The 19,280-nt window shown below is 36.2% G+C and overlaps 1 pseudogene; it reads right to left on the bottom strand.

Moving 5' to 3' along the window:
* Positions 1-1,549: 1,549 nt before the first annotated feature.
* Positions 1,550-4,456, bottom strand: LOC132273744 (vesicle-associated membrane protein 722-like; annotated as a pseudogene).
* Positions 4,457-19,280: the final 14,824 nt, after the last annotated feature.

The following is a 19,280-nucleotide window of genomic DNA, read 5'->3' as shown; positions in this document are numbered from 1 at the left end:
AGTATAATTAGCTAATGTTTGCTAATGTAGACATTACAACATCAGTCGAGTATAGTAATGCTAATAACTAGCTTTATACATGCTCAAGGTTGATGAATCACTTAGTTCAAATCCGAAGATCAAAATCTTCACCATATCTATTTCTTTGTTCTCTTGCATTCTCTATCATTATCTTTCCTGTCAATTATTGTTTGGCATTTGACATAATAGAATTATCCAGTCAGGATTTTTTCTCTATGCCTAAACGTATAATTGATCAAATTTTTGTTTCAAATTTTTTATTAGCCAGCAAATACAAAAAAAATAAATAAATAAAAAATAAATAATTGAATGGAGTTGAGGGAGGAAAGCAAATGTAAATAATTATCAAAATAATGTCAAAACAATACTTTACTAGGAAAAAGGAGAGGAAATAGTCCAAACACATTGACATAATAGGCATAAACTACATAATATACAAATGATGTACACATTTAAACACAGCTAAAGTAACAATATAAAACTAGGTTGTAACAATTAGCAACAAAGTAATAAAAATAGCATTTCTCCTGCCTAGTTAATTCTTGTCTCAAAATGTTTCCATAATAAACAGCTATGAAAAATAGGTGAAGAATCAACATTCATATATTTCTCAACAAAGTAACAAAGCTATCTATGACTTTTCATACTTTGGTCCCAATGAAAAATAAAATCAGCTTATTTTTGGGCTATATGTATCTCTTTTCCTCATTATGACCAATCAATTTCTAGCTTGACTTGTATTCACATTAGTGCGAAATGTTTTCTTGAAGATAGCATAGAGGGATATATATATATAAAAGAAAGGTAAAAGGACTTGATTTTACATTACTGTAGACATAATTTAGAGCATAAGAGGAGTTAACAGCATCATCATATTGATTAGAATATTTTCTTGAGAAAAGTGTCCAAAGCAAAATCTCTCCCAATAAAATCAAAAGTAAAAGTAAAAAATATATCCATGACTTTTGGATTTTGAAAGAAACCCAAACATTTGTGAAACATTGAAATAATTTTGATCAATATTTGAGGGCAAAAGGAGAACCTATTACAACGTCTGACCATTTTCATTTCTCATATAATCCTTTTTATCCTGCCCAAATAGAAAAGGCACTTTTAAACAAAAGCAAAATAAACTAAGGAAAAGGGGGAAAAAAAATCTGAAGAACTCCATTTATCTCAATTGAAACATTTTACAAGCCTATCAACAAAATTACATTATGTCTTTATTTGGCTTCAGAGAAAAACCCGAGATGAGGGGAAAAAAAAGCACAAGACCGGAATGAGGGGAAGAAAAAGCAAAAAAAGAACAAAGTAAAAGGAAAATAAAAAGAGAAAAAGAATCATGCTTATGTTCGGGAGCACTGAATCAACATATTCTTTCATTGCATGCTGAACAAATGTTTAATAACATAGTTACCAAAGTCCCATGGCAGCTATTTATATCATTCCTGAATATCAAATATACAGCCAATCAAAAATTACATGCCCTGACCATCCTAAAAGGCTAGCATAAAGAAAATGGTGTGATTTAATTATGAGACAAATAACTAAAGCCACGGCAAATAGACATAAAAATGATGAGAATCAAGGCAACGATGACACCGATGACAATTAGTTTTTTCTTTATATTCTGGATCCACATCTTCCACCTATAATCTTGGTCCCTTGTTATCTAAAATATTGTGCCTGTAATATGCCATTCATTTAAACAACCAAATATTTAACCATCGTCACCATAATAAAACAAGATAATGTACAGAAAGAGAAAGACATGGAAATAGTTCAAATTTGAAACAAACGCTATTCCAATTCCAGTTTCATGTAATTAATGAGTATGTCCTCCTTGCTTGCTTTAATCCTTAGGTAAATCTAAAAGCACACCATCGGCGAGTAAAATCTTGTTAAAGAGGCCCATGCCTAAATTAGATTTTTAAACTTAGATTTGTTAGTCAGTAAACTAGCCTTATGGCCGTTTAATTGCAGTTTAATTATTCATCAATCCAGAGGTTGCTCTGAAGGCCAAAGAAAAGAACAGGCATGGCTTAAATATGAACTTTTTTATGACTAGAAAGAAAATAAATAAATAAAATAAAATAAATGGAAAAAGCAATACAAATTAAACATTATAGATGTCAATAAATGTAGAAGATGAACAGAAGCTAAAACATTCAATTTCAACCTTTAAATAGGCTATTAAGATGTTGGAGCAAACATGGTAAAATTGATGTTTCAGGAGAATTTTAAGCAAATGATAAGATCAGGTCTTCAGATATAAGGATAGGGGGAATCAAATGTGAGAGTGATTGCTAATATAAATATTTGACAAGGCTGCCTTTTGGTTTCAGATGGGTTAAACATTACCTCAACCCAATCTGAGGTCTGGTTGGCATTTACCAGCCAAAAGCACAACCCAAGGTGCAAAACATAGTTGCCTAGGCCCACCCTATTTTACATGGACTCATCAGAAGTATGTGAGTATCCGTGTTGGACACACTATACACGGACATGGATATGGGATATGTGGGTATGGTATATTTGTCACACACTTTTAATTAGACATGCACCTAAAAAACACATCAAGTTGCTTCAAAATGAATGAAATGCTTATATTATGTTCCATAAATACATTATTTTACTATAAAAAATAAATATGAAATAATATTAATTATTATTAGTGTCCATGTGTCTTATTTGGAGATTGGAAATTTGACACATCATATCTGAAGCGTCAATACATACCCGAGTTAGGTAACATAGCCCACCTAAGCACCTCATCAGGTCAAGTTAAATCTCACCAAGTCGCATCCTATGTAAAACCACCCAAATTCGTCCAAAATGTTTCTATGGCGTCTAAAGGGATTTGGTACAAAACACTGTTTAGTTTTACTTTTCAAGATTTCCGCTGTTAATTAAACGCCAATACATAATTACCTGTGAGCGAAAGTTCTCAGTTTTATTCCCTAGCAACTCAAGTCTTCTCTCCACGGTTAAGAACCTGCCAAAAAGTAAATATTTCATTAACCAAAATGGATAGCATGCATATCAAGCATTACAAAGAGATAATTTTTCAATCAATGCATGCAATGTCATAAAATATGTTGGGGGGGGGGGGGGGGGGTTGGGGGTATAAAGAGAAGGCCATCCCCTTTCCAATTTGAAAAGATGCGGCTTGAGGATGCAAGTTTTTTAGAAAAAGTAGCTCTTGGTGATTCTCCCTTTTCGTTTCAAGGGAAAGCAAGCCACGTCTTTTGGTTGAAGGTTAAATCCTTAAATGAGGAAATGGAATAAGGAGCAGTTTGGGAGAGTGGACTTGGAGACTATCACGAAAAGGAAAAAAGAAATACATGTAACTCCTTACCTTCCCAATGTTTTCCATCATCACTCCTTTGACTTCAGAAACCTGAGCCTTCACCTTTGCAAGCTTGTTAATCTCTTCTGGATGATCCACGCAGTACTTCATCTACTCCTTCAGTTTAGGCCTATAAGACAGACATAAGGGTCAAGCAGTATAGATCATAGACAAAAACCACAATGATAAATCTACTAAAGTGAAATACGGATAAATACCCAAATTCCTTGTTAAGGCTATTGGCAATAGCAGTTGCAGCTTTCCCTCCACCATATCTCTTGTTAAATTTAATCATCTTTAAGTCGCTCTAAAAAGGCAACACAGGTCTGCTGGAGATAAAACTAGGGGTGTCACGTTAGGGTATACCAAATCTCAGGTGACATCAAAGTAATAAACATTAAGCCTACCTATCTATAATTTACCCAAACCTCAAGGAGGTTAATTTACCCAATATTTTAAGGGTAAACTACATGACTTCTGAAGTTTAGCCGTATTACATACAACCAAATGAAACTTAAAACCTTTTTTGACAGCCTGTTTCTTTGAGATTTGGCCCTTTTTTTGCAAAGACCTTCCCTCCTTACAAAAATCATTCCTTTTTGTCAGAAAAAATATTTGAAGTCACCAAAATGCCCATCAAGTCAGTTAAAAAGTCCATATTAACCTTATAGTGTCATGAAATTACAGAAGAAGGCAAAAAAAAAACATTTGTTTTAAGTTTTTATTGATTACATTTAATTAAAACAAACAGCCACAACCACCAGCACTCTCTACATATGAGGACAGGTTTTCTTTTACCATTTTTCATTCATGTCCGTGCCCTTTATATAGCATTGGATGATTGACAATATGGCAAGTCGATAGAGATTTTTTATTTTGTGGATTGGTTTGCCTGGGTCTTGTTAATTAATGCAACAATTTGACTATTTAAATTGAAGAAAAAAAAAATAAAGAAAAAAATTAATAATAAAATAGCTCACATTAATGATTTGTGGCGCTTTAATTAGACATACGATGAATTTGAGGCATATGCAATAATTTGAACGCAACTTCTAACATGTATTGATGTACCAGATCGGATAACATCCCTACATTGATGCCAAGTATTTTATGGCATGAAAAATAATCACGCCATAAAATAAGATGAATAAAAGAAAATCATCATTATTGATATTAATGTAAAAAGTGAACTTTTTCCTATTATTATGACTTGAAGGTTATTAAATGATTTGACATGTCTAAAATCAATATTTTAAGAAAAAAAAAATTAATGTTAGACAACAAAGAGTGGAACTGAAATCAAGCACTAAACACCTTAAAAGGCCATTAGCATTAAAACCAAAAAAATGAAAGAGAGGTTTTGGAAATCAAAATTAAAGTTTTCTCGAATTGAATCTTGCTCTCGCTCCAATACCGTCTGTCAGACTGATTTATTAACTTGAATTTTTTTTTTTTTTAAATTCACCTTAATTATCTCGGGTTGAAAATTAATTTATAAAGTACATCTTTCTGATATTATTGGCACCCTAATTAAGGGGTGAACTGTAATGTAATGTAAAAATATAAAAAAAAAATAAAAAATAAAAAGTGTCAAAGGGTGGTGGTGGGACCCACCACCTACTCAATTTTAATGGTCTAGAGACAATTTTTTGGATCTCACTTTCTCTCTCCCCGTCAATTTCCTTCTTCCTCTCATTTCACATCATTTTTCTTCTCTTCTTGGAAGCCAACTTTGAATCAGGATTCTAGCTTCATTTCTTGCCGGATTTAAGTACCGTTTGAAGCAAAACGACGAGCTCTACGTGCTAGTACCAGAAATTCCAACTTTTGGTCCTCTTTGGAGCTCGAATTTAAGAACCCATTTCTAGGGATTTTGCTCATTTTGAGGTAGGGGCATCTTAATCCACTCATTTCTTGTTCTATTGTGAATTACACCTCCTTGTTGTGTCAAACATATTTAATTGGAAGTTAATTGTATCTATGATTGTATGAATGATGTCTAGAGAATTTTCAAGAGTTTAATTCTGACTTGTTTCATGTGTAAAGTATGTTTAAATGTTGTTTTATCATGCCCACTATGTGTTAACATGCTGAAAATGACTAATGAGAATATGTTTATTTAGATTGTGCCAAATTTCCCATTGTCATAATATTGAGATTATATGTACATCCATACACATGTCATTGGGATGCATGAAATGGGAGAATTTGTCTTGAAATGAAAATGGGGGAAATTTTGGGAGAAGAGTTTTGTCAAATAGTTTTGATAAACCCAGTCGCTGCGGCGTTACCAACGGGTCGGAGGTTAATATAGCTTAAAGGGGACTAGGGAGTCGCCCTAGCGTGGTTGAGCTATTCGAGCCCCTCGATGACGCTGCGGGGTTACCAAAGGTCTAGGGACGATAGCCAATCCTCCTCTCGTGTCGCGGCCGGGTTACCAAAGGGCAGGCTGTATTAACATTTGAAAGTGATGGTTTTGTGAATGAAAATGGGGAGTGACATTAGCATGCATTGCATTTCATTGCACTGCATGGTTTATAATTGGAATTGACGTGCATATTGTTTTAATTCCCTATATTGCATGATCCCTATTTCCCATTGGCCTATGCTTTGTTTGGATTCACAAGGACACAAGAATTGTGTCTTAAGTGTCACCTACTGAGCTTTATGCTCACTCTATTATTTATATTATTTTTTTCAGGTCTTGGAAATGAACCGGTGGACGACAATCCACCTCAAGCTTGAAAGTTGTTAGAAGGTTGTTTGCTATTTTGTATTTTGACCGTTTTATGTATATTCATAGTTGTGGGGATGTAACTAAGTTAGTATTCATGACCTTGTAACTTAAGAACGAACTTATCTTTTGTTTGATATAAATAAAACTAATGGAATTATGGTATATGTTTCCATGCAATTGTATCATGTAACGTTGTAAGACAGGGACTTTAAATCTTAACCATATATTTTGGGACTGTAATTATGATAATTTAGATTAATTGGTGTGTGGATGTTCCACCATGACAGGAACTATGTTGAGGTATAATGAACAGATGAATGGGATGCTGGATGATATTATGTGTTTTGTGTTTTGGGACAGGTTGTTGAAGGCCCATTTTTAGGGGAGATTATGCCGAATTTTTTTTAAATTTTGGCATCAACTTGGGTCATTACAAATTTGGTATCAGAGCCCATGGTTCGAAAACCATTAGGACGACGGGTAGAGGCCTACATAGGATTGCGTGGGATGTTGATTTCATTGTGTATTGACTATTTGTTACTTGCTTACTACTTGAACAAACATGCTTAACTGCTTATGTGCTTACGTGCTTAAATGTCTATAGTAAAATGTTTCTTGCATGGTTTTGCATGCTAAGTGTCATTAAGACATCATTTCACGTTGAGTTGTCTATAGTGGACTTTAGTGTTATGTCATTGAACCTTTTTCTCGTTTTGTAGCACGATGTCACGACGTGAGGAACAAAGGGAAGTTGGCTCCAGGCCGACTAGGGGTGATGTTGGTGAGAGCTCCAGCTCCAATTCGGAGGAGCTAAATGATGGGGACACACTTCTTAGGGACTTGATTCTCCCGAGAGTTGTCCCCACAAAGAGCGATAATGTTGAAGCACTCGTCGAAGTGGGTGAAGGTTCTGTGGCACTGGAGTTGAATCGTTTGTTGCAAAATGTCGTAAGGGCAATGATTGCTGCTCAGTCGCAGTCGGCACCACAACCTACAGTTCAAGTTGAGGAGACGCCAGCCCAGAAGCGCCTCAAGATTATTAAAGGGTCAGCTGATGCCGGTTATGTTTAAAGGCGGTGCGGATCCAATGATAGCAGATGACTACATGGAGCAAGTTGAAACTCAATTGACTTCTATGGATGTGACGGAGGATCATTTGAAGATCATCCTAGCTACTTATAAATTTGCTAAGGATGCCAAACTGTGGTGGAAGTCGGTTACGAGCCGATACAAGGTGGAGGAGATGAGTTGGGACAAGTTTAAGGAATTGTTTTATAAAAAGTACTTTCCGCTTTCCAAAAGATGGGAGTTACAAGACCAGTTTCATAACCTTATCCAAGGGAGCATGTCAGTGGCAGAATATGAAAACAAGTTCACTTCACTTTCTCGCTTTACTCCAGAAATGGTGAGAGATGAAGTTAACAAGACTCGGAAGTTTGTTTCTGGTCTTAATGATCGGATGAGGCCATTGATCACGGCACAATTCATCAAGGTATATTCTGAAGCAGTGGAAAGGGCTTTAATGTTAGAAGCGGATAACAGAGATAAGGATGCGAGAAGAGAACAGTGGAAGCAGAAGAGGGGTGCAGGGCCATCCTCAGAAGGATCTTCTTGGAAGAAGAACAATAGTGGTTCATTTCAGTTTCAGAGGCAACAATCTACACGATCTGTTCCTACCACTCCTATGCCACTTGGATCTGACAAGGGTGGAGTTGTTTGTTATCAATGTCAGCAGCCTGGGCATTACAAGTCCAGTAGTCCCATGAGATTGACTTCAGTTTCTTCAGCTCCGAAGGCTTGTTATGGGTGTAGCCAGCAGGGCCATTTGATTCGGGACTGTCCGAGTCAAGGAGCAGGCACCACTAGTGGCAGAGGGTCACGGCAGAGGCCGTCACAGTCGGCTACGGTTCAATCAGGTTTCAGACCACCGCCACCACCACCACAACCTACTGTTCGAGTCAAGTAGGAGGGATACTCCTGCTGTGTCGGCACAACAGTCTGGTGTTCAGATTAGTAGTTCACAGGCACAGGCACCGCAGAGGCGTGTCTTTGCCCTTGCACCGGCTGATGCATCTCCTGGATCTTCAATTCTCTGAGGTATATTTCCAGTGTTTGGTTCTTGGTCCCGTGTTTTGTTTAATCTAGTGCATCTCATTCTTTCATTTCATCATCATTTGCACTTGCATCGGGGTTAGAGGTCAGTTTTATGGATCGGGCGTTGTGTGTTGATACGCCAGTTGGAGTTTCAGTGTCTTTGAGCCAAGTCGTGAGGGACTGTTCCATTGTGATAGCCGGGCGGACTTTTGTGTTTGACCTTATCCTTCTGGAGATGACTAGCTTTGATGTCATTCTCGGGATGGATTGGTTAGCTTCCTTTTATGCCACGATCGACTGTTACAGAGGAAGGGTTACAGTTTGTACTCTTGAGGGAGACTGTTTCTTTTTTGTGGGAGATCGGAGTGATTCCCACATTTCATCATTTTATGGAATTCGTGGACAGAGTCGTGATGATTACTTTTTGGCTAGCCTTATAGCCGAAGAGGATGATGTTGTGGAAGAATATTATCCTGCAGTTGTTCGTGATTTTCTCGATGTGTTTCCGGAGGATTTAACAGAGTTACCTCCACACCGAGAAGTGAAGTTTACTATTGACTTGATGCCCGGTACCGCGCCGATTTCTATGGCACCGTATCGTATAGCACCATTTGAATTGGAGGAATTAAAAAGACAGCTTGATGATTTGAGGATAAAACATTTCATCCGACCGAGTGTGTCACCATGAGGCACACCGGTCTTGTTTACTAAGAAGAAAGATGGTTCTTTGAGGTTGTGCATTGATTATCGGAAGTTGAATCGTGCCACCATCAAGAACAAGTATCCTTTGCCAAGAATAGATCAGTTAAGGGGAGCCAGTTGTTTCTCTAAGATTGACTTGAGGTCTGGCTATTATCAGTTGCAGGTTAGGGATAAGGATATCCTGAAGACAGCATTCCGTACACGGTATGGACACTATGAGTTCCTTGTTATGCCTTTTGGCTTGACTAATGCTCTAGCGGCATTCATGGACTTAATGAACCGCGTCTTTCACGATTACTTGGACTAGTTTGTGGTAGTTTTCGTGGATGACATTCTTGTGTATTCACGATCTCGGGAGGAGCACGAGATCCATTTGAGTATTGTATTACAGATTTTGCGGGACCACCGATTGTATGCCAAATATGAGAAATGTGAGTTTTGGCTATAGGAGGTGAAATTTTTGGGGCATGTTGTTTCAAAAGGCGGAGTGTCAGTTGATCCATCAAAGATTAAAGCTGTTTTGAATTGGGGGCAACCCAAGAATGTGTTTGAGATTCGTAGTTTTCTTGGTCTAGCGGGTTACTATCGGAGATTTGTGAAAGATTTCTCCCGTTTGGCAACGTCTATGACCCGTTTAACCCGGAAAAGGATTAAGTTTGCATGGAATGAAGCCTGTGAGTCATCTTTCCAGGAATTGAAAACAAGGTTGACTACAGCTACAGTGTTGGTGATACCTGAGCATAGCTTGGGTTATGTAATCTATTATGATGCTGCACGTGATGGTTTATGGTATGTGTTGATGCAGTATGGTAGAGTAGTGGCTTATAAGTCTCGACAGTTGAAGACTCACGAGTACAACTACCCTACTCATGATTTGGAGTTAGCGGCAGTTGTATTTACCTTGAAGTATTTGAGACATTACTTGTATGGTGAGAGATTCGAGGTGTACTCAGACCATAAAAGTCTCAAGTACCTTTTCTCCCAAAGGACTCGAATAATAAACAGAGAAGATGGGTTGAATTCTTGGAAGATTACAATTTTAACTTACAGTATCATCCAGGCAAGGCAAATGTGGTAACAGATGCCTTAAGCCTGAAATCCCGTGGAACTTTGGATAGTCTGGCTATTCGGAAATAGAAGATGCTTAAGGATTTAGCAAAGATGGGATTGTATTGTTTTGATGACGATGTTGACAGTGAGCTAGCATTCTTATTTAGTTTTGTGGCTCAGCCTACTTTTGTTGTACGAGTGATTAAGTTACAGAGACAAGACCCGGATTTAGATGCCATTCACGCTTTGATCTCCAGTAGTGAGACAGTGAAAGATTAGGCCTTGCATGCAGATGGGGGTCTATGGTTTAGGGGTTTGTTGGTGGTTCCTACGGTTTGTCGTGAGGACGTCTTACGGGAGTTTCACACTTCCCGCTTTGCAGTTCATCCAGGTGGTACCAAGATGTATCACAATTTGAGACGTCAGTATTGGTGGAATGGGATGAAGAAAGATGTTGCACAGTTTGTGGCTAGATGCCTCACCTGTCAGCAGGTGAAGGCCAAGCATCAAAAACCAGCTGGTTTATTACAACCATTACTTGTAGCGCAATGGAAATGGGAGCATATTGCTATGAATTTTGTGACAGGTCTTCCAAGGTCACGAAGGGGCAATGAGTCTGTATTGGTCATCATTGACAGATTGACCAAGACGGCTCACTTTTTGCCTATTAAGGCAACAGATGACACAGAGAAGCTTGGTGTTCTTTATGTGAAAGAGATTGCAAGGTTACATGAAGTTCCTGTAACCATTGTGTCAGATAGGGATGCTAAGTTCACTTCGAAGTTCTGGGAAGGACTTCAAGCAGCGTTTGGTTCAGCGTTGCATCTTAGTACGGCATTCCATCCACAGACAGACGGTCAGTGGGAGCGAACTATCCAAATTTTGGAGGATATGCTTAGAGCATGTGTGTTTGACTTGGGTGGTAGTTGGGAGAATCACCTTCCACTTCTTGAATTTGCCTACAACAACAGTTATCAGGCGAGCATTCAGATGGCTCCATTTGAGGCATTGTATGGTAAACCTTGTAGGTCTCCTATTTGTTGGACTGAGGTAGGCGAGACAGCCGCCTTAGGACCTGACATTGTACTCGAGACTACTGAGAAGATTAAGTTGATAAGACAGAGGTTACTTACAGCTCAGAGCCGACAGAAGAGTTATGCGGATAAGTGGAGACGGTCATTATCCTTTGAGGTGGGAGACCATGTTTTTCTACGAGTTTCTCCACGGAAAGGATTGATGAGATTCGGGAAAAGTGGCAAGTTGTCGCCACAATTCATTGGACCGTTTGAGATTTTGGACCATGTAGGAGAGGTTGCCTACAGACTTGCTTTGCCACCACAGTTGGATAGGGTCCATAATGTTTTCCATGTATCGATGTTACGGAAGTACGAGCCAAATCCATCTCACATTTTGAGTTGGGTTGATGTAGACATTGATGAGAATGTTTCCTACGAGGAAGGACCAGTTCAGATTCTTGACACATAACAAAAGGTGTTGAGAAACAAGACAATACCAATGGTGAAAGTCCTTTGGAGACACCACGGAGTCAAGGAGGCTACTTGGGAGCTCGAACAGGAGGTTCGTTCTAAGTATCCAAGTTGTTTTCTTCTTCAGGTATGTCTTGATTTCGGGGACGAAAACTTTTAAAGTTGGGGAAAATGTAATGTCTGTCAAAAAAAAAAAAAAAAGTTCAAAGGGTGGTGGTGGGACCCACCACCCACTTACTTTTAATGGTCTAGAGACCATTTTTTGGATCTCACTTTCTCTCTCCCCGTCAATTTCCTTCTTCCTCTCATTTCACATCATTTTTCTTCTCTTCTTGGAAACCAACTTTGAATCAGGATTCTAGCTTCATTTCTTGTCGGATTTAAGTGTCGTTTGAGGCAAACGACAAGCACGACGAGCTCTATGTGCTAGTACCAGAAATTCTAGCTTTTGGTCCTCTTTGGGAGCTCGAATTTAAGAACCCATTTCTAGGGATTTTTCTCATTTTGAGGTAGGGGCATCTTAATCCACTCCTTTCTTATTCTATTGTGAATTACACCTTCTTATTGTGTCAAACATGTTTAATTGGAAGTTAATTGTATCTATGATTGTATGAATGATGTCTAGAGAATTTTTAAGAGCTTGATTATGACTTGTTTCATGTGTAAAGTATGTTTAGATGTTGTTTTATCATGCCCACTATGTGTTAACATGCTGAAAATGACTAATGAGAACATGTTTATTTAGATTGTGCCAAATTTCCCATTGTCATAATATTGAGATTATATGTACATCCATGCACATGTCATTGGGATACATGAAATGGGAGAATTTGTCTTGAAATGAAAATGGGGGAAATTTTGGGAGAAGAGTTTTGTCAAATAGTTTTGATAAACCCGGTCACTGCGGGGTTACCAACGGGCCGGAGGTTAATATAGCCTAGAAGGGATTAGGGAGTCGCCCTAGCGTGGTTGAGCTATTCGGGCCCCTCGATGACGCTGCGGGGTTACTAAAGGTCTAGGGACGATAGCCAATCCTTCTCTCGTGTCGCGGTAGGGTTACCAAAGGGCGGGCTGTATTAACATTTGAAAGTAATGGTTTTGTGAATGAAAATGGAGAGTGACATTAGCATGCATTGCATTTCATTGCACTGCATGGCTTATAATTGGAATTGACGTGCATCTTGTTTTAATTCCCTATATTGCATGATCCCTATTTCCCATTGGCCTATGCTTTGTTTGGATTCACAAGGATACAAGAATTGTGTCTTAAGTGTCACCTACTGAGCTTTATGCTCACCCTATTATTTATATTATTTTTTTCAGGTTTTGGAAATGAACCGGTGGACGACAATCCACCTCAAGCTTGAAAGTTGTTTGAAGGTTGTTTGCTATTTTGGATTTTGACCGTTTTATGTATATTCATAGTTGTGGGGATGTAACTAAGTTAGTATTCATGGCCTTGTAACTTAAGAACGAACTTATCTTTTGTTTGATGTAAATGAAGCTAATGGAATTATGGTATATGTTTCCATGCAATTGTATGATGTAACGTTGTAAGACAGGGATTTTAAATCTTAACCATGTATTTTGGGACTGTAATTATGATAATTTAGATTAATTAGTGTGTGGATATTCCACCATGACAGGAACTATGTTGAGGTATAATGAACGGATGAATGGGATGCTGGATGATATTATGTGTTTTGTGTTTTGAGACAGGTTGTTAAAGGCCCATTTTTAGGGGAGGTTATGCCGATTTTTTTTTAAATTTTGGCATCAGCTAGGGTCGTTACATGACCGATATTTGTCATAACTCATAAGTGAAATAAAACCATATGAATGCACTTTAGACTAATATAAAAATCATTGTGAGGAAGATTTTTGAAATGACATAGTTGTCCTTATATGCATTATTTGTAAAAACCGAGCTTTTCATTTATAACATATTATTAATGTAAATATTTCGATAGTCCAGTGTCTACGTTAAATTTTGAAATGTAAAGTTTCGTTCTCTACATTTACTAATCTAACTTCTAACACTTTTTGTCATATAAAAAAAATTAATAATTTATATCATTAATTATTGATAGATTTGCATGAGTCAAAATTTATTTTGTTGACGGTAGTTGTGGCATTATAAGAAATGGGACGAATTCAAGAGGAACTTCTATTTATCGTATATGAAATAAAACAGTACGGATACACTATAAAACAAGAACAAAAAATTATTATGACAGAGATGTTTGAATGTAATAATTATAATGTAGTTGTGAAAATATACATTTGTAAGAGGTGACCGTTTGAGTTCAATCATTACCAATAGATTTTCTTAACTCATCTTTTTTTCTTGATGACATTTGTGGTACTTTCATATGACATGTTACGAATTGAGGAGCCACTTCTATTTGTTACACGTTGAAAAACCGTACAAATGCACAACAAAAAAAACACAATGAGTGAGATGTTTGTTTCTGAAGTAATGGGGTTTTCGTCATCGACATTAATGTGCCCAAAGCAGACTATGGATTTTCTATGTCAAGCTAGATTCGATTTTGATTAATTAGTGCGTCATGAAATTATGATACGAGTCTATATAAGGAAATTAGATGGTGATGTAATATGTTGTGGTTTATTTTGGATATGCACTTACAAACCAAGCACAACATTTTAGTTATTCGAGATACTAATGCGTAAGCAGAGAAGAGAAAATCTGGAAATGTAATGGTAAATGGTCAATAATGTGAATAATTCCACCAACTATTCCTGTAAAAATGAAGACCATGCTCCTGTAAATTAGTAGTATATAAATAGATAGAATTTTGATGAAAACCAGAGACCTCGGAATTTGTATGGGTCATTGTTGGTGTTTCAGGGTTTTTTTTATTAAGACTTTATAGGATTTTCTGTTTGGTTGCTTTGAAAATGAAGCAAAGAAAAGAAATTAAATTAATGAAACATACAACGACGAAGAAAAAAAAAAAAAACCCACACCGCCTATCCTGTACACATTTTCTTCATATTTCTAATTCCCTACTTGCTTCATAATGAGAGCACAGCTCTTCTTTAGTACAGTATTTGATTATTTGAGCCAAGTATAAAAATTCAAACAGATGACTATAATGATCGATGTACAGAAGAATCTGTAATCCACTTGTAATCAAGGTTGGCAGAGGTAAACCCAAGGGGCTGGTCTATTGGTAAAATTACTTGGTGGGCTTGGGTATTTACTAGCACCAAAGGCTGGAGTTGGATTCTCACTAGGCCAAGTCTCCACTGCCATGCGACTTACACAGTCTGGGGTGGGGAGGCGCCTTCCTAGATCCTTGGGATTAATCGAGTTGGCAGAGGTCTGGTCTTAGTGCTTCAATGTCCAATTCTGCAATTTATAACCCTTCTGCTTTCCAGCGCTCTCTGAAACTTATCCAATGGAAGGTTGACCGGCCAGCCGAGGAAAAATAGGTAAAACCTAATATCACATAATAAACTATACAAATTAATATATATATAAAATAATTAAGAATTTGACTATTTTTTCAGTATTGAGAATAATATAGAGTTGTTCTTATGTAATAACACGTCATAATGTAACAGGAGCGCAAAAGAAATTAAAACAAAATGACGCCATCTTGTAGTCATTCAGCAGAGTCGGCTCCTGTTGGGATTACTATATATATATACACACACACACACACACACACACAACCTTACCAGGTGATCGACTTGGCGTCAACATCAGTGCATCCCTGAAGAACGCTCAGGCATAACGCCTGAACCCCAAGTCCAGCACATGCAATGCTGGCTAAGCAGAGTCTGGATCAATCGGGAAAAAAATAATTACTGGTTTTTGCATAACGAGATCATAAACCATGTTCAAGCACTTTCATGAAGTTTTACTTTTTTTCTCATATTGAAGAAAGCCTAACCTGAAAGAATGAATCTGGTAAATAGCTAACTCGATGTTGAGAAGTGCCATCAATGGACTCCAAATTGCCTTCGTCTTCATCGTTGTCTTCTTCTTCTGCGCCTTCGGTTAATTCAAAATACGAACACTGATTGGTATGAGAATGAGAGTTTAGGTTGATATACATGTGGTTTATATGGCATTGGTTCATTGACAATATGGTAAGTTGATGGAGGTTTTTTTATTCTGTGGATTGGTTCCCAACGGTTTTTGGTCTTCTTAATTAATGCAACAATTTGTTTATTAATAATTTTTTTTTATTATTTTTTTTTTATTAGGTAAGAAGTATGGAAATCACTAACCCACTTAAACTATCAAAGCATATGCATTTATTAATAATTTTGTATGGTAAATAATTTTATATTGTTAACTAAGTACAATAGAAGGAAAATTGAGGAGAAAGGGAGAGAAAAGTGAAAGAAAAGGAAAAAAAAATCGGAAAATGTAGTTAGGAAGGAAAAAGTGAGTAGAAAAATAAAAGAAAAGTGAAAAATAGCTGGTTCTATCGCTTGACGGATTTGCGGCGCTATAATTAGACATGTGATGAATTTGAGACATCTGCAATAATTTGAAAGCAACTTCTAGCATGCATTGATGTGCCAGATGGACCAATACTCTCGTATTGATAGGCTGTATTCTACTCTGTATTAATTAATGGAATAAAGACAAATAATCGTAACATAAAATAAGAAAAGTAAAACTATCACCAATTAAATATTTACTTTAAAAAGTAAGATAACTGTCGATATTAATGTTAAAAGTGAAGTTTTGTTCAATTCTAATGTGCGAAAAACTTGAGACAATAGCCATATAACTGTCGTTATTAATACTTTTGTTCAATTATTACGTACGGAAAATTCTAACTTTTGTTCAATTATTACGTACGGAAAATTCTAAGTTTAGAAGTACTTTTAATCATGATATTGTTTGTGCTTTAATTAATTAGATATTTGTAGAATTAGAAAAATAGCCATAATTTTGGAGTCACTTTTATTTATCATGAAGTGAAGTGTACAAATGCACTCGCGAGAGTGTACTTACCGGTATTAGTGTAAAAGTTTTACTCTTTTTTTCTGTAATAATAGAAATTAATCCTTAATTTAAACCGTAGTTTCTTTCAAATATTTGTAGCTAGGATTATACTTATGTCACTTGACAGATTGAGAAGATAGTGCAAGTATATTTCAGTTAAGTAAGAGAAAGATAAAAATAATAATAATAACGAAGTTTAGCACTTCAAAATTCATCGAAGACATTAATTCATTGGACAATCAAGGCATCTGCATGAAGAAAATCTTTATGAAGTGCTATATCAAGTTTTATTGATTAAATTTTCATGTCAAACACACTAAAAATAGGTCACACTAAATAATTAAATGTTATACTCTCTAGAAGAATTAGTAATTTTTATAATTAAAAATTTACTATTTTGATTTGGAATTCAGTGCATCAGCCTTTTTATTGTCATTTATGCTTTTAATCCATCAAAAAGCCTCCTTGACAATTATTCATTTGTAATAAATTCACCTTGTGAATGTTTTCAGTAAGAAATTCCCCTCCACTACGAGGGGGAAGTGATTTAATTTACCTCTGTTTAACAATCTTGTGAGACAATTTATTCTGACCAAATTACCCTTATATCTGGGTCAGTAGTTTCAGTTGGGTCTTCACCACGTGAAAAAATAATAATAAAAAATAAAAAATATATAAAAATTGGGTCTTCTCGCTCAGTTTCTAAAAAACTGTGTAAGAAAAGAAAGAACAATATATAAAAAAATACACACATAGAGGGAGCTCCAAAAATAAACCAAAATAAATTATTTTTTCATTACTTACATAAAATCTTTAGAGGAACCATTGGGGCTCGCCAAAATTCTTCTCTCCTTCTCCCTCGATTCAATTGGTTTTGGATCAAATCTCGCCACTAACGGCCACTGTGGACTCACAACCCGCTCAAGCAAAACGAATCATCAAATCAATATATTACAGGCACGTGAAGTCATTTTGCCAAAGTTTAAATAAATAAATTATATATTTGGTATGTAAGTATTTTATTCTCAAAGTATAATCAGTGTGAAATCAGAATCATAATAATTATAAAGATGATTATGACCGCAATGGTTTCTCAGAAACCTCATGGATGTTCTAGTGTCCTTGTATTCCCGCTGAATTCTGAAGCAGAACTATTTTCATGAGTTAGGGGATCCATAGTTCCAGAAAAATTATTTTTTCACACAGGAATATTAACTTATTGTAGGAAATTGATGAAACATTGGATCACTTTCCAAAGAAGCATGGTAAATGTATATTAGACCTTAGTTTGTCAATGTTCACTTAGGAACAAAAGATGAATAGACCTAGGTTAATGAAAAAATAATTTATTTTGGTTGATTTTTGGAGCTCCCTCTCTGTGTATTTTTTGTTTATATATTGTTCTCCCTTTTCTTACAAAGTTCTTAGAAAGTGAGGGAGAAGACCCAAATTTTTTTTTTTTTTTCTCAGGTGGTGAAGACCCAACTGAAGCTATTGACTCAAATATAGGTAATTTGGTCAGAAAAAATTACTTCACAATATTGTTAAACAGATATAAGTTAAATCAGCCCCTCCTGTCTTGTCAAAAACATTCACAAGGGAATTTCTTACAAATGGGTAATAGTCAAGGAGAGTTTTTTGCAATTCACCCAATAATTAAATGTTATACTTTAGAAGATTTACTAACTTTTATAATTAAAAATTTACTATTTTGATTTGGATTTCAGTGACATGCATCAGCCTTTTTATTGTCATTTATGCTTTTAATCCATCAATGTAATCAATGCCAACTATATAATTTCATAACTTAAAAGCATTAAATAAAATTAGCATTAAAGTTTTGAGTATTGCTCTTTGATTATATATATATATATATATATATATACTCCTTTTATCTCAAAATACAAGTTTTGCACGAGAAATTTAATTTTTTTCATGGTAGTGAAGTTTTAATAGTTTTTTATTGTATTGATAAGAGTAAAGTTTCAAATATGTCCTTATTAAAAGACAAAATAATGTTTCGCCATTAGTACAATTGTTTAGTTAAAATGATAGTTTGGGAATGTTATAAAAAATAGTGCATTTAATTTTGAAATAAAACATATTTTTTTGAAATATTTTAAAATAAAAAGATAAACAAGTATTTTGGGTTGAAAAAAGTAATATATGTGACGGTCCAAGTTTTGTAAATCCGGTGCGTTAGTGATGACCAAAAGATGACCCGATAACGGATCCGAAATGCGGAAGCGAAAGGTGAAACAACGGTCTTTAGAGATACAATGCGTCTCTAAGACACCAATGTGACCCTCAATGAGGTCATGGAACCCAAAGGAAAACAAATGCGGAAGTGTCGTTTCAAAAATGGACAAAAAGGAACTTAGGGGCAAAATGGTTATTTTGCAAAAAAGTGTATTCAAGTACTATCGAGCACACCACTAGGAAGACAATGAAAAACTAATCATGATGGACTCAAGAATTTTATTATTCGGATTCCGGACGAAGGAGAAACGACAAAACAAAGAAAAACGAGCAATAAAGCTAAAAGGGGTAAATTGGTAATTATTCAAAAATATCTGGGTGCAACCGAGTACACCGTTGGATAGATAATAAAAAATTAATCAATTTCAAAAAAAAATTCACTTGAGTTGGAGTCCGGATGAGGGAGAAAGGTCAAAAACAAAATCGACGTCGCGGTGGCCCGACGAAGGCCGTGACAGCTACAGTGCCGTCAACCCACTACTGCTGCAACTGAGAGTAAAAACGGGTATCTAAACGGACTTTTCTGGAAAAACTCAAAGAAGAAACTCCCCCTAAAATCAAGTTTCCTATCCCGTTCGCGGACGGAAA

This window comes from Cornus florida, unplaced genomic scaffold (genome assembly GCF_030987335.1).
Source record: "Cornus florida cultivar Cherokee Brave unplaced genomic scaffold, ASM3098733v1 CherokeeBrave_3.0.0_Hap2_Chr01, whole genome shotgun sequence".
In the NCBI taxonomy this organism is placed as follows: Eukaryota; Viridiplantae; Streptophyta; class Magnoliopsida; order Cornales; family Cornaceae; genus Cornus; species Cornus florida.
This window is presented reverse-complemented; position numbering and strand designations above follow the sequence as displayed.